General features: G+C 32.7%; 1 long non-coding RNA gene across 1 annotated transcript; it reads right to left on the bottom strand.

Annotated features, from left to right (window-relative positions):
- Positions 1 to 12,738: 12,738 nt before the first annotated feature.
- Positions 12,739 to 13,555, bottom strand: LOC123678396. The gene is made up of 2 exons (XR_006747239.1): positions 13,258 to 13,555; positions 12,739 to 13,020 (listed from the first exon to the last, which is right to left on the bottom strand). It is a non-coding gene; the product is annotated as an uncharacterized LOC123678396 (long non-coding RNA).
- Between the last annotated feature and the right edge of the window lie 569 nt (positions 13,556 to 14,124).

The following is a 14,124-nucleotide window of genomic DNA, read 5'->3' as shown; positions in this document are numbered from 1 at the left end:
AAACCGCCTGAAAGTCATAGGAATGATTCAGAAACAAGGAAATTGGGTGCCGTACGAGTTGAACCCGGGAGGTCTTTAACGGCGTTTGTTTGCTTGTGAACAGCTGCTTGCAAGGCAGAAACGGAAGTGATTTTTGCATCGTATCGGGACTGGAGAGGAAAAATGATTTCATTACGATAATCCCAAGCCCATAAAATCATAGGGATATCCCGGCCATGCTTTCACGTCGACGGCCAAACCGAATATTCAGGTAAGGTCATGCTCAGTATTTGGTGGGACCAGCTCGGCTTAGTGTATTATGACTGAAACGTTCACAGACGATCGTTATCGAACGCAATTAATGCGTTTGTGCCGAGCATTGATAGACAAACCGCCGCAATACAACGAGAGAGAAGATCAATTGATTTTACTGCATGACAATGCTTGACCCCAAGTTGAGAAAGTGGTCAAGATATACTTGGAAACGTTGAAATAGGAATTCCTATCCCACCCGACTTAATCTCCAGACGTTGCTCCCTCGGACTAACACTTGTTTCGATCAATGGCACACGGCCTGGCTGAATGAAGAATGATGAAGAAGTAAAAACTTGGATCAACTCGTGGATCGCTTCAAAAGTTTTTTCAATTCGCACGCTGCTCGGAAGATGGAAGAAAGTAGTGATCAGCGATGGGCAATACTTTGAATTATCAATGTTCAACCAGTTTTTCACGATAAAGCCTCGTATTTCGCAAAAAAAAAAGTTGTACTTTTATGTATTTGTTGTATTATAATATTATTATTCACTCGTCCTCGTCAACATCAATGTCCCTATTAATGTTCAGGAGGACTAAACTGAATCCGATGCAAATCTCGGAAAAACCATACAGAAAAAATCCTAGAAATATTTGCACAAACAAATTATTATTCTTAAAAACATCATCAAACATTCAAACGAGCCGACAGTTGAGTATCATGCACGAATCTGAGAATTTTGGAAAAACAATAATTATGAATTATAAGCTTATAATGCAAAATCTCTTTATACAGGGTGTTTCCTAAACATGCGGCAAAAATTCAGGGGGTTGTTCCTTGGACTATTTTAAGCATGTTTTTGGATGATTTTTGAAAAACCTCTTTGTTTCGAAGATACAGGGCGAACAACATTTTTCATATTTTTAAAATTATAATTTTATAATAATAGTTTAAATAAAAATGCGTACCGCACTGTGTTTACTAAGTAGGTACAATTTATTTTTAAATTTGTTTAACAACATTCCAATTACTAAAAACGGCCAGTTTTTTGACTAAAAATTGATAAGTGCAGATGGTAAAGGAATACAGATTAAACACGGTTTTCATTTGAATTCGTTTTGTGATGTATTAGCAATTAACATTTTATCTTTGACTATTATGAATCGCTATACAAACACCGAGATGACTGACATGCATTTCATTTATGGACTTGCTGATGGAATTCATTAATTCATTAATTAATTCATAATAAAATGTTATTATCTGAAATTTTGTTTCCCCTATATCTTCGAAACAAATAGGTTTTTCAAAAATCATCAAAGGACAAAATATTCTTAGAATAGTCCAAGGAACAACCCCCTGAATTTTTGCCGCATGTTTAGGAAACACCCTGTATATTCATATTTTTCTCCTATGTTTGTATATCTTGAATGCGATTAGGAAACGAATATGTATTATTATTAAAAATGAAGGTTTATTTTACGAAATACATTATTGTATCCAAGCGAAGAAATCTTTCATCCATGTTCATTTCCAACTTTTTCAATGAGTGGTTCATCAACAATATCCTCAGGATTATCTCCTTTCAACTCTTTCAAGATGCACACATTATGTAGAATACATCTTGATATCAGGAGGAGACAAATTAGATCTAGTCTGAGCGTCTCCAATAATTTCAATCGACGAAATTGTTCTTTTCTTTTCACAAAACACATTCAAAAGTTCTTCGATATCAGCTTCGTTAGCTCCGTCATCGTTCAGCAAAACACACACGCACCTTTTGCTCCAGGGTCACGTGATCTATTAACCGTTCGCACCAAACACCACACGCTCCGCACCAGTGTGGATTTGCCGAATGCAGTCAGTAAGCGTAATGATTTCTTCATAACTAAGATGTCTAAAAATATGGTGTATGCACTCATCAATTTTTGAATGGAATGACATTCGACCAAATTGAAAATATTAGTTTTATTTCGTGGCGGCGCCGCAATGTCATACTTTTCATTTCGTTCTTTTTTCCTTTGATTTTGACAGGATACATTATTTAAAACTCGATCCTAGCCAATCAGAAGCTTAACTAATATTTTCGAAATTGGCCAAACAAAATCTAATCAGTCCATACACCAGGGTTTTAGACATCTTAATCATAACCATAGACAAAGATTTCTCTATGATCAGAACTGTCAGTCAGATGCATGTCTCGGCATGTCATACTTTTTAAAAGTTTCTTCTGTAATATTCAAAAATAGAACGAAATCTGATTGAACGATTACAGAAATATTTCATGAATATTTCAGACTTTTAATTCACTCATTCAACATGTACAACGTAAGTAGTGAATATGATTTGATTGAAAATTTTGTTATGTTTTTCTTTCTAGAAGATGGATTATTTCTGTTTGGATTGATAATTATAAAGGATACTCATTTGTCGAATTTCAATTAGAAGTATGAAGTATCTAGAGATGTTGGACCAATTCAAGTCTGAAAATTAAGATTAAAGCCCCAAATTATCAACTTATTCGTAAAGATATACAATATTTGGAGAAATGAGACATTTTGAAATCTGAAAAATTTATTCACTTTGTAGGGAAGTGAGATTATAACTAGTCGGAAAATTTAGATTAGAGCTTCAAATTATTCTATCATGTACATTTATCAAATATTGATTAGAAGTCTCTAGAAATGTGGGAACATTTCAAGTCTGAAAATTGCGATTAATGCTTCAAATTCTTTTTTTATTCCACACTTTATCAAGAAATATAATGTTCAATTAATAATTTCTCGGGATGCCCTATTTTTGAGTATAAATTATTTGATTCTGAAGAATTGAGATGGCATGAAATCTGAAAATTGAATTTATAGAGGATGCACATTATTTTGAGTAGGTGTAAGTCAATTCAAAATGAATAATAGATATATTTTAAGGGCTATCATTCCATTGGATATTTGCTTTTGAGCTCTGAAATGAAATTATATTTATTCAATTGAATCAAAAATAGGAATACTTTAAACCTACCTGAAATGAAGAAACTGCATTCAATGTTTATTTTCAGTTTTGGCAAATATTGAATTCACATAATCATTCGATGAGATCTATGAAAAGACTTCCAGTGAAATTTTCGTTTAAGGCAGAATGAATAATAGATCTACCTTTCGGATACCCATGGCTGATGTTGCATCATAAGTAATCGTAATATCATATCTAGGTGTAACATCTTTGAGAAATCAGGTTATAAGAAGTCCATCATTTCCAAGGTTTATCAATACATTTTTCAGTTAAGCAGCAAATTATTCCGTTATTCCATATTTTGTGAAGAAATACAATATAATTGCAACAATTTGAAGAACCTATTGGACATTCCTGAAGAACTATGGCTTTTTTTACTATCTGAAGATTGTGTTGATGTATTTTGCATACTCTTCTGTTGCATATTTCTCAAAGGTATATGGACAAAAATGATTTTTGTATTAACGTATCCTGATATAGCATACTCTCTTAATTTCTTGAGTCAAATTGTATCGGCCAATATCTACTATTGACCCATGTTAGTGGGTGCGATAACTACACTGACTTGATTTTTTTGAATGTTAACTTTGGATCTGAATAGATGAATAATTTAATTTTAACCAAAAATAAAAGCAATGAATAAGTCAGAAGGATTTTATTTTTTTGAACTGGCCATAGAGTACCTATTCCAATAACGATTGAATGATTGGAAACGTTAATGAACAAATAGGTATCTTCCTTTTTATACAAGTTTGATCATTCATTCATGACATGAAAAGTTTTAATGAATAGTTACTTTTTGAAGTATTTTATACCTTCATTGAATTGCTGAAAAATTTATACCAATTTTAGTAACTGCCATTTTAAAATTCTTCATATACTGAATGATCCTTAAAAATTTATTTCTGTCGTTACATTTTGACTAGTATTTCAACTGATTTTTTATATGTATATCCTCGCCATCGATGAAAAGTCCAAATTTAATTAATTCATAACTAGAGTGAATTCTATTTTCAGAAATATTCAGTATAGCTATAATAAACAAACTAAAAAGAGACAGGATGAATTGATCTACCTTCCAAATACCCATGGCTTATGTAATCTCATAAGCAATTGTAATATCATATCTAGGTGGAACTTTTTCGAGAAATCAGGTTTTAAGTTTGAGAGTCTCTAATTTCCAAGGTTTATTAATACATGTTTCAGTTGAATGGCAAATAATATTATGATAACAAGGTATGTAGTTGAAGTTATTTATATGAACGATTTCACAACGATTTGACTTACTCATTATAAATTCAACAGCACTGCAGTCAAATTAAAAAAAAACAGATTGGTCACTTATATTTTTGCACTCTTTTGTCGTAAAAGTGTATATTTTAGATATTCAAAAAACACATGGAAATTTTTGAATGTCATCTGACTAACTTGGCTCTTTTTTCCAGTAATAAAGCCAATTGTGAATTATCTATAAGAAGTTTTTATATCTGTTCAATAGTGTTTCTCAGTAGCACAACTTTTACTCCAATACAAGTATGAATTGATTAATGAAGTTTCTGTTCTCTTTTGTAGTTTCATCTGCTGTCGCAATAGATTCATATTCCCACGAATGAGAATGTAGTTTTATAGTTTGTGGAGATTAAACGAAAAATTCCTGAAATAAAGTAACATTCATCCAACTGAATCAATAATACAAACCCTTTAAACAAACCTGAACTGAGGAAAATGCATTCGATGATATCAATGTTCATTTCCAAATTTTGAAGAATATCTATCCAATGTTTGATTCGCCGAAGACTTTGCATGTTATCTGTCGGCATTTATTTAAATATAAAATAACAATTTTGGAAACTGCAAACTTTCTCAAGAACTTTCATATATCGAAATGGAATATTTATAATAAACATGACACTGACAGTCAAATTGTCCACAGATACCACACAAATATGGGACTTGAAATGTCAAAATAATCCGAAACACCCCGTATACTCGAAAACCGCGAGGAGAATCGAAAGTTTGAGATTTTTCCCGGGATCTCCAGACGACTTTGAGGGGGGTCATTTTTGTTCTATATGGTTCCGTTTGGGTTGTGATTTTACGTTTAAAATTTGCCGAAATGTCACAAGCGGTTTTATATATTATAGACTCGCTCTGCTCGCCGAAGGGGCTCCGCCCCTTGGACCCCGTCACTATGCCGGTAGATCCTTCACTGGGTATCCCTCTAGAAAATAAAAGATTTTTTTCGGAAACCTTGTATCGTTAGCTGATTTCAGACGATTCACTCGGTATACTATGCTGATTCTAGGGTGGAATTCTATATGATTTTTTTTTCTAGAACATACCGTTTTGCCTTGCTCACATGAAAATATTTGATGCAAATAACTTTCCATGACGACAAATCAAGGGCGGTCCTAGCCTTAAATTTTGAGGGGGTTCGCCGTTATGAGCTTCGAGTATTTCTATGGGACCAAATCCCAGATTATACCGATATCAAGCCTTACCTCTCAAAAATATTTATATTTAGATATTCATATGAATATTTATATAAGGCGTACAACTTTGCGTCCGCCGTTTTGCAATAGATGGCTGTAACGGTAAGTGGTAGTAGAAATAAATATATCGTAGATGTCATACAATAAGTTTAGGTATTTGTGAACATAACGCCATTGACATGTTACTCGATTTGTGTCTGCATCATAAAGTTATTCACGATCAACCATGTTAACTTACGAGCCAAATTCTCGTCATTTGCGGGAGGTTTCAATTTTCTACTAAAATATATAGTCAGAACGATATTGGTGGAAGAACGTACCAACGATATTGTTTATGTTTAGGTTTAGTTATTTTCTGGTACATCAGTAAAATGGCTTGTTCCGTTTGATTAAATAAATAAAGAAATAGATGAGTGGTTTCAACGCTTCAAGAATGGTGATTTTGATGTCGAAGACCAGCATCGCGGTGAAAGAGAGAAGTTTTTTGAAGATGCAGAATTGGAGGCAATAATTGATCAAGACTCATGTCAAACGCAACAATAATTGTAGGATCAATAGGAGTGTCACTAAAAGCCATTTCAAAACGCCTGAAAGTCATAGGAATGACTCAGAAACAAGGAAATTGGGTGCGGTACGAGTTAAAGCCGCGAGGTGTTTGAACGACGTTTATTTACTTGTGAACAGCTGCTTGCAAGACAAAGACGGAAGGGGTTTCTGCATCGGATTGGGGCTGGAGACGAAAAATGGATTCATTACGATAATCCCAAGCGCATAAAATCATGAGGGTATCCTGACAATGCTTCCACATCGACGGCCAAACCGAATATTCACGGTTCTAAGGTCATGCTCAGTATTTGGTGGGACCAGCTCGGCGTTGTGTATTATGACTGAAAGAATCACAGGCGATCGTTATCGTACGCAATTAATGCGTTTGTACCGAGCATTGAAAAACAAACCGTCGCAATACAACGAGAGAGAAGATGAATTGATTTTACTGCATGACAATGCTCGACCCCATGTTGCGAAAGTAGTCAAGATATACTTGGAAACGTTAAAATGGGAATTCCTACCCCACAACCCTACCCAACGTATTCTCCAGACGTTGCTCCCACGGACTATCACTTGTTTCAATTAATAGCACACGGCCTGGCTGACCAACACTTCCGATCTTATGAAGAAGTAAAAACTTGAATCGATTCGTGGATCGCTTCAAAAGATGACCAGTTTTTTCAATTCGTACGCTGTCCGAAAGATGGGAGAAAGTAGTGACCAGCGATGGGCAATACTTTGAATTATAAATGTATAACCAGTTTTTCACAATAAAGCCTCGAATTTCGCAAAAAAAGTTGTACCCTTATGTATTTGTTGTATTATAATACCATTATTTACTTATCAGGGTTTCAACCATTCAGGTAGAAATTTAAAAAAAATTACATTGTTCAATAAGAAAAAAAGAAGACAATTGGCAACTACATCACAAAATCTAATTTGGTCTTTAAAACTTTGAACCCTTTGAAAACCTTGTAATCACGGCGTCCTCGTCAACATCAATGTCCCTATAAATGTTTAGGAGGACAAAATACTCCATAAAAATGGAAGCAAACTACTGAATCTTATTATTATCCTCTATGATAGAAAAACTTTATTCAAATCAACAGAATTTTCCCACACCAAAATATTACAGCGATATATATCGATATTTTACTCTTACATATTTGATACATTCCGATTGTGTCAGAAAATATCGATACAATATATAGATATCGATAGTTTTCTGACCTTTGCCCATCCCTAGTGTGGATTTGCCGAACGCAGTCATAACCATAAACAAAGATTTCTCTATGATCATAATTGTCAGTCACACGCATGTCTTAAAATTTTGTTGAAATATAAATCGTATATTGTATTCTTTAATAATGAATAAAAAATAACCGATATCAACCAAATTCTCAGATCTCATTTTTCCAGAAATGGCAATTTTTTTCTTTTAAGAATTTGGGAGAAATGAATAATCAAAATGTGAGCGTCAGTCTTTCAAGAAAGTTATTCATGCTTATAGGTTGGTAAAAAATTTTTAGAGAATATTGAATAATAATATAATCCCAACATTAAGATTTTAAATTAGCACATTTCTTCTTTATAGAGACATGTATGATGCATAAGTCCAAATTTAATTGATGATTGGGTGGGAAAAATTGACAAAAAAAGTTTATATTTGTTAGTTAAGTTGTAATCCTTTTTATGGTCCTTTTTTTTGTTTATTTAATAGTTACAATAGACAATTATTAGCATATTTTTCTCTGAATTTCAACTTTGAAAGAAAATTTGTCGTTTTATGTCTTGCCGATGAAAATATTGATATTCTTGTAAGTCAATTCAAAATGAATAATAGATATATTTTAAGGGCTATCATTCCATTGGATATTTACTTGTGGGCCCTAAAATGAAGTTACATTTATTCAATTGACTCATTAATAGAAATACTACCTGAAATAAAGAAATTGCATTCAATGTTTATTTTCAGTTTTGACAAATATTGAATTTACATAATCGTTCGATAAGATCTATGAAAAGACCTACAGTGAGATTTTTGTTTTAGGAATATTCAGTATAGCTGTAATAAACAAACTGAAAAGAGGCAGAATGAATAATAGATCTACCTTTCGGATACCCATATCTGAGAAATCAGGTTATAAGAAGTCCCTCATTTCCAAGGTTTATCAATACATTTTTCAGTTGAGCAGCAAATTATTCTTCTATTCCATATTTTGTGAAGAAATACAATATAATTGCAACAATTTGAAGGACCTATTGGAAATTCCTGACGAACTAAGGAGTTTTTTAGTATCTGAAGATTGTATTGATGCTATGTTATAGAACGAGACTTGTGGCTCTGGGTTTTACTCAGAAGTGAATTAAACAGGGCAATTTATGTCCTATATAGTAAATAAAATTTTGATAGATAAAAGTTTCAAAAGATCAACAATTGATCATAGTATTTACATAAATCAAAAAATAACTGGCTTACTATTGTTGCATTGTACATGGATGACTTTTTTGTTTTAACTAATGTTAATTCTGAATGAATTTTCTGATAGAAAATTTTATGATAAAGAAATTAGGGGAAGCTAAAAAATGATTAGGGATGAATATTACTACAAATTATGGAAAAGGTAGTAAAGCTATCGATTATTTTCTTCAAATATGTATTGCAATAATTCAACATGTCTGATTGTGAACATGTGAAAACTAAATTGAATTTTGATTCAACAAAAGAGAGTTGTAATGATGAACCATATAAGAAATTAATAGGTTTATTAATATCTTCAGCAATATTAACTAGTCCTGATATAGCATACTCTGTTAATTTCTTGAGTCAATTTAATAATGATCTCATTGTTGAACACTGGAAAAGTGCAAAACTCATTTCAAGATACAAAGATCATTGTTCAATTTTTACTTCAGTCAAAAGGAACTGAGTATTTGAAATCTGTACTAAAATTGTATCGGCCAATACTATTGACCCATATGGGTCAATAACTACATTGACTTGATTTTTTCAAATGTTAACTTTGGATCTGAATCAATGAATAATTTAATTCTTACCAAAATGAAAAGCAATGAATAAATCAGTAGGATAGCATTTTTGAAATGGCCATATAGCACCTATTCCTATAACGATTAAAAGATTGGAAACTTTAGTGAACAAATAGGTAGGTATCAACATTTTTATACAAATTTGATCATTCATTCATGACATGGAAATTTTTTTTTTTTTTTTATACCTTCATTGAATTGCTGGAAAATTGATACCAATTTCGAAAGTGACTGCCATGTTAAATTCTTCATATACTGAATGATCCTTCAAAATTTATTTCTGTCGTAACATTTTGACTAGTATTTCAACTGATATATTCCATATCCATATCCATATCCAACTTTAGTTTTAGTGGGATTTCAATGTTTATTTACATATCTTTTGTTATCTATGTAAAACATTTTTTTGGTGAATAAACTTATTATTATTATGTCATTGAAATCAATATCTTCAAAGTACTATTAGAAAGACTTATAATGGAATTTAGAAAAATATGTCTTTCTCAATTTCATAGTCATATATGATATGATGCATAAGTCCAAATTTAATTAATTCACATCTAAAGTGAATGTTATTTTTAGAAATATTCAGTATAGCTATAATAAACCAACTAAAAAGAGACATAATGAATAGACTTGCCTTTCAAATACCCATGGCCTATGTTACCTCATAAGCAATTACCTACAATATCTTATCTTGGTGAAACCTTTTTGAGAAATCAGGTGATAAGTTTGAGAGTCTCTAATTTCCAAGGCTTATTAATACATGTTTCAGTTGAGCGGAATATAATATAACAGGGTATATATAGTTGAAATTATTAGTATGAAAGATTTGACTTATTCATTATAAATTCAACAGCACTGCACTCAAATTCTTCAAAAACGGAGTGGTCTCTTATATTTTTGCACTCCTCTGTCGTAAAAGTGTATATTTTAGATATTCAAAAAACTCATGGAAACTTTTGACTGTTATCTGACTAACTTGGCTCTTTTTTTCCAGTAATAAAGCCAATTGTGAATTATCTATAAGGAGTCTTTCTATCTGTTTAATACTGTTTCATAGTAGCATAACTTTTACTCCAATCCAAGACTGAATTGATGAATGAAGCTTCTGTTCTCTTTGGTAGTTCCATCTTCTGTCGCAATAAATTCAAATTCTCACGAAAGGAAATGTAGTTTTATAGATTGTGGAAAATAAACGAAAAATTCCTGAAATAAAGTAACATTCATCCTATTAATTCCAAATAATACAAACCCTTCAAACAAACCTGAATTGAGGAAAATGCATTCGATGATATAAATGTTCATTTCCAAATTTTGACAAATATCTATCGAATTTTTGATTCGCCGAAGACTTTGCATTTTATCTGTCGGCATTTATTTAAATATTGAATAACAATTTTGGAAATTGCAAACTTTTTCAAGAACTTTCATATATCGAAATGGAATATTTATTATTAACATGACACTGACAGCCAAATTGTCCACAGATACCACAGAAATATGGGACTTGAAATGTCAAAATGATCCGAAACACCCCGTATACTCGAAAACCGCGGGGAGAATCGAAGGTTTGGGATTTTTCCCGGGATCTCCAGACGATTTTGAGGGGGGTCTTATTCTTGTCATTTTTATTTATTTATTTATTTATTTATTGCCCATTTAGGATACAAACAGTAAAAAAAATTTACCAACAGAGTATCCACTTAATATTATAATAGGTACAGAAACAACTCGCTGAAATAAAAGGAAAAAAAAAATCCCCCTAACCCGACATGAAAAAGTGTTTTAAGAGTTTTTTGAACCTTGTAAGACCATCCGAAACAATGTCAATGCCACTATTTAATTCAAGACTATTATAAGTAGCTTGAAGGCGCCGCATCGGAGAGTGCTGTCCTGTGTTCGTCCTACGAAATATGACGTTGAAGAGAGTTCTATCTCGCAGATCTCTTCCCGGTACATGCAAATTGATTTTATTAAGGAGAAAAGGTGAATCAATCCCAGAGTGTATAATTTTATGGAGAATACAAAGTTCCTGCACCGACCTACCATCCTTCAATGCTAACATATGATATTTTTTTCTTATAGGGGTATAATCTCTATTTTCTATGATGGTATGAGTTTTGAAAGCTAAAAATTTTAGGAATTTATTTTGAATTCTCTGGATTCTTTTTATGTGAACCTCGTAAATAGGATTCCAGATAACGGATGCGAAAGACAACTTACTGTGCACAAACGCGTAGTACAAGCCAGTAAAGACTCTAGGATCTCTGAATTCTTTGCAACTTCTGTTGATAAATCCAACCATTTTATTTGACGCGCTAATCATTTTTTCGATGTGTGATCGAAATGACCATTTTTCATCAAGCGTCACACCCAAGTCAACAATTTCACTAACGTATTTCAACTTTTCGTTTCCAATTTTGTATTCATATATGATTTTTTGGACTCTCTTAGTGAATGAAATATGAAAACATTTCGACGGGTTCAGAACTATATCATTGAGTTCACAATATTGGACCAATCTATCGAGGTCCTCTTGAACCCCATGACAGTCACCCATCGATCGAACGACCCGATAGATCTTCAAGTCGTCCGCGTAAAGAAGTATCCCACAGTGTCGGAAGCAACCCTTGATATTGTTAATATAAATAAGAAAAAATAGAGGACCCAGATGGCTACCCTGAGGAACGCCAGATGTAATATAGAAAGTTTCAGATCTGTGGCCACCTATCGCGACAAAGCCAGCTCTTCCTGTTAAATAGGATTTACACCATTCTACCAACGATTCGGGTAAGCCAACATCCGCGAGTCTTCTCAATAATTTCTCATGACTGATCTTATCGAACGCTTTACTAAAATCTGTGTATATCGTGTCTAACTGACCCTGGGCGTCTATCTGTTCTATTACATGCTCCGAAAATGAAAGAAGATTTTTGCTCTAGATGGTCCCGTTTGGGCTGTGATTTTACGTTTAAAGTTGGACGTATATGTGCAAGCGGTTTTATATATACTTAGATTTGTGCTTAGGTACTGACAGCTTTTTCAGAGGGCAAGATTTATTCAAGTATTCTGACATAACATAGTGAAATGCATTGAACTGTTCATAATATTATTAATATAGTTAAGAAAGGACCAATCTTGTGATGTATTCTGTAGAATACATTCTCTTGTATGTAAAATTTTGCCTTGGCTTGTTGCATTTAAATGTGATGGTTTGAGCTGTATTATCAGATATATGATTGTGAACTACTTGAGTTGAATAATAATCCACAAGGTCAGTATATATGCCATCAATACACGTGCTTGTTGTAGATGGAATTCTCGTTGGTTCAAATATGGTTTGTTTGATGTTATAAACGTTCAAGTTCCCAACAGTTATAATTTGTATAGTTCCATGATCATATCTACTCAACACCAGAAGCAGTTTATTGAGAAAAACATCAGTGTTGCCATCATTTTAACAGATTACACACAATATCTTCTTATTGTTTACTTGAAATTCCACTCCAGCACATTCGAAGTATCCCTTAACTGATATATCACGTATTTCTGCATGTTCGGTAACCTTCAAATCTTTGTACATAAATTGCTACACCTCCATGCTCTCCCTGTTACCTACAAAAATAGGCTCTGTGTGTGAAGTTGGTTATGACATGATTTTCAGTTCATTTTCTCATTTCCAATGTTCTGAAAAACACAAAATTTTAAATTTCTATTTTCAATAATTATTTCATCTTCGATTTGCCCTTTTAATTTCCAATTGATCTAATATTTTGGTGGAAAATAGTGAAATTCGCTATGGTTTTTCAATGTGTTTTGATTCGGTTTTGATCAATCCATTGCTTGATGGGTTTTTCCCTAAATATCATTATATTTTTTGTACATACAAAAAATATAATAGTCAATTTCAGAATTGATATTTACCATACTGCTTGTCACATGAACTTTAACACGATGTATGTTGATCCAAACCTTCTTTTCAATACCTGCAAATCCATTTTCATTCAGATCTTCTACTTTCCCAGTACCCAATATATTATTTTCCTGCGTCTTCTCTGAAGAGTGAAACCTTCTTCATCCGTATTCCATGAGTTGTATTGTTTCTTCTCTATTGGTTGATGTTCTTTCAGTTTTGAGGCATACGTTTCAGTTGGGTTTTTACATTTAATGCATTTTTGGGTTGTTCACTGAATGTTGTTGTTGTTGACGTCTTGTTGCAATGTAATTGTCATCAATGACATTTGATGTACTCGAAACTACTAAGACTTTTTCTTTTTGACCTATTAAGTCAGAGTTTGATGCTCTTTGTAGGGTTATATTTCTCTGATCATTGATAATCCTTTCACGATTGTTATTTGCCTTGTTGTTTTGGTTTTTTTCATCAATTTGTCTGTTATTATTTTCGAATGCTTTCAATCGATATGTTAATAATCGATTATTTTCTTTGAGAATTTCATTCTTATCATTTGATTCGAACAATAATTCACTCAAATATTCTACTTTCATCTCGAGTATTTTCACATTCATGTTTTTCTGTTGATCTGGAAATTCTTCTGTTGGCAATTTTACCAATGGATGATCGCAAATAGCATCTTTCTTGTTTGCAGCAGAACCAATGCACGAAGGGTGGAAACATTCAATGCATTTTCCGCACTGCACATAATTCACCACTTTTCTTCTTTCTTCTTTTTATTCAAATGAACGAAAGAAAGAGCCAGGCTAGCAAATACCTCAGTGGAACAGTAGATAATAGACCTTCATGGCAAAACCATATAAAATACACAGTGGATA

This window comes from Harmonia axyridis, chromosome 4 (genome assembly GCF_914767665.1).
Source record: "Harmonia axyridis chromosome 4, icHarAxyr1.1, whole genome shotgun sequence".
Taxonomy (NCBI): Eukaryota; Metazoa; Arthropoda; class Insecta; order Coleoptera; family Coccinellidae; genus Harmonia; species Harmonia axyridis.
This window is presented reverse-complemented; position numbering and strand designations above follow the sequence as displayed.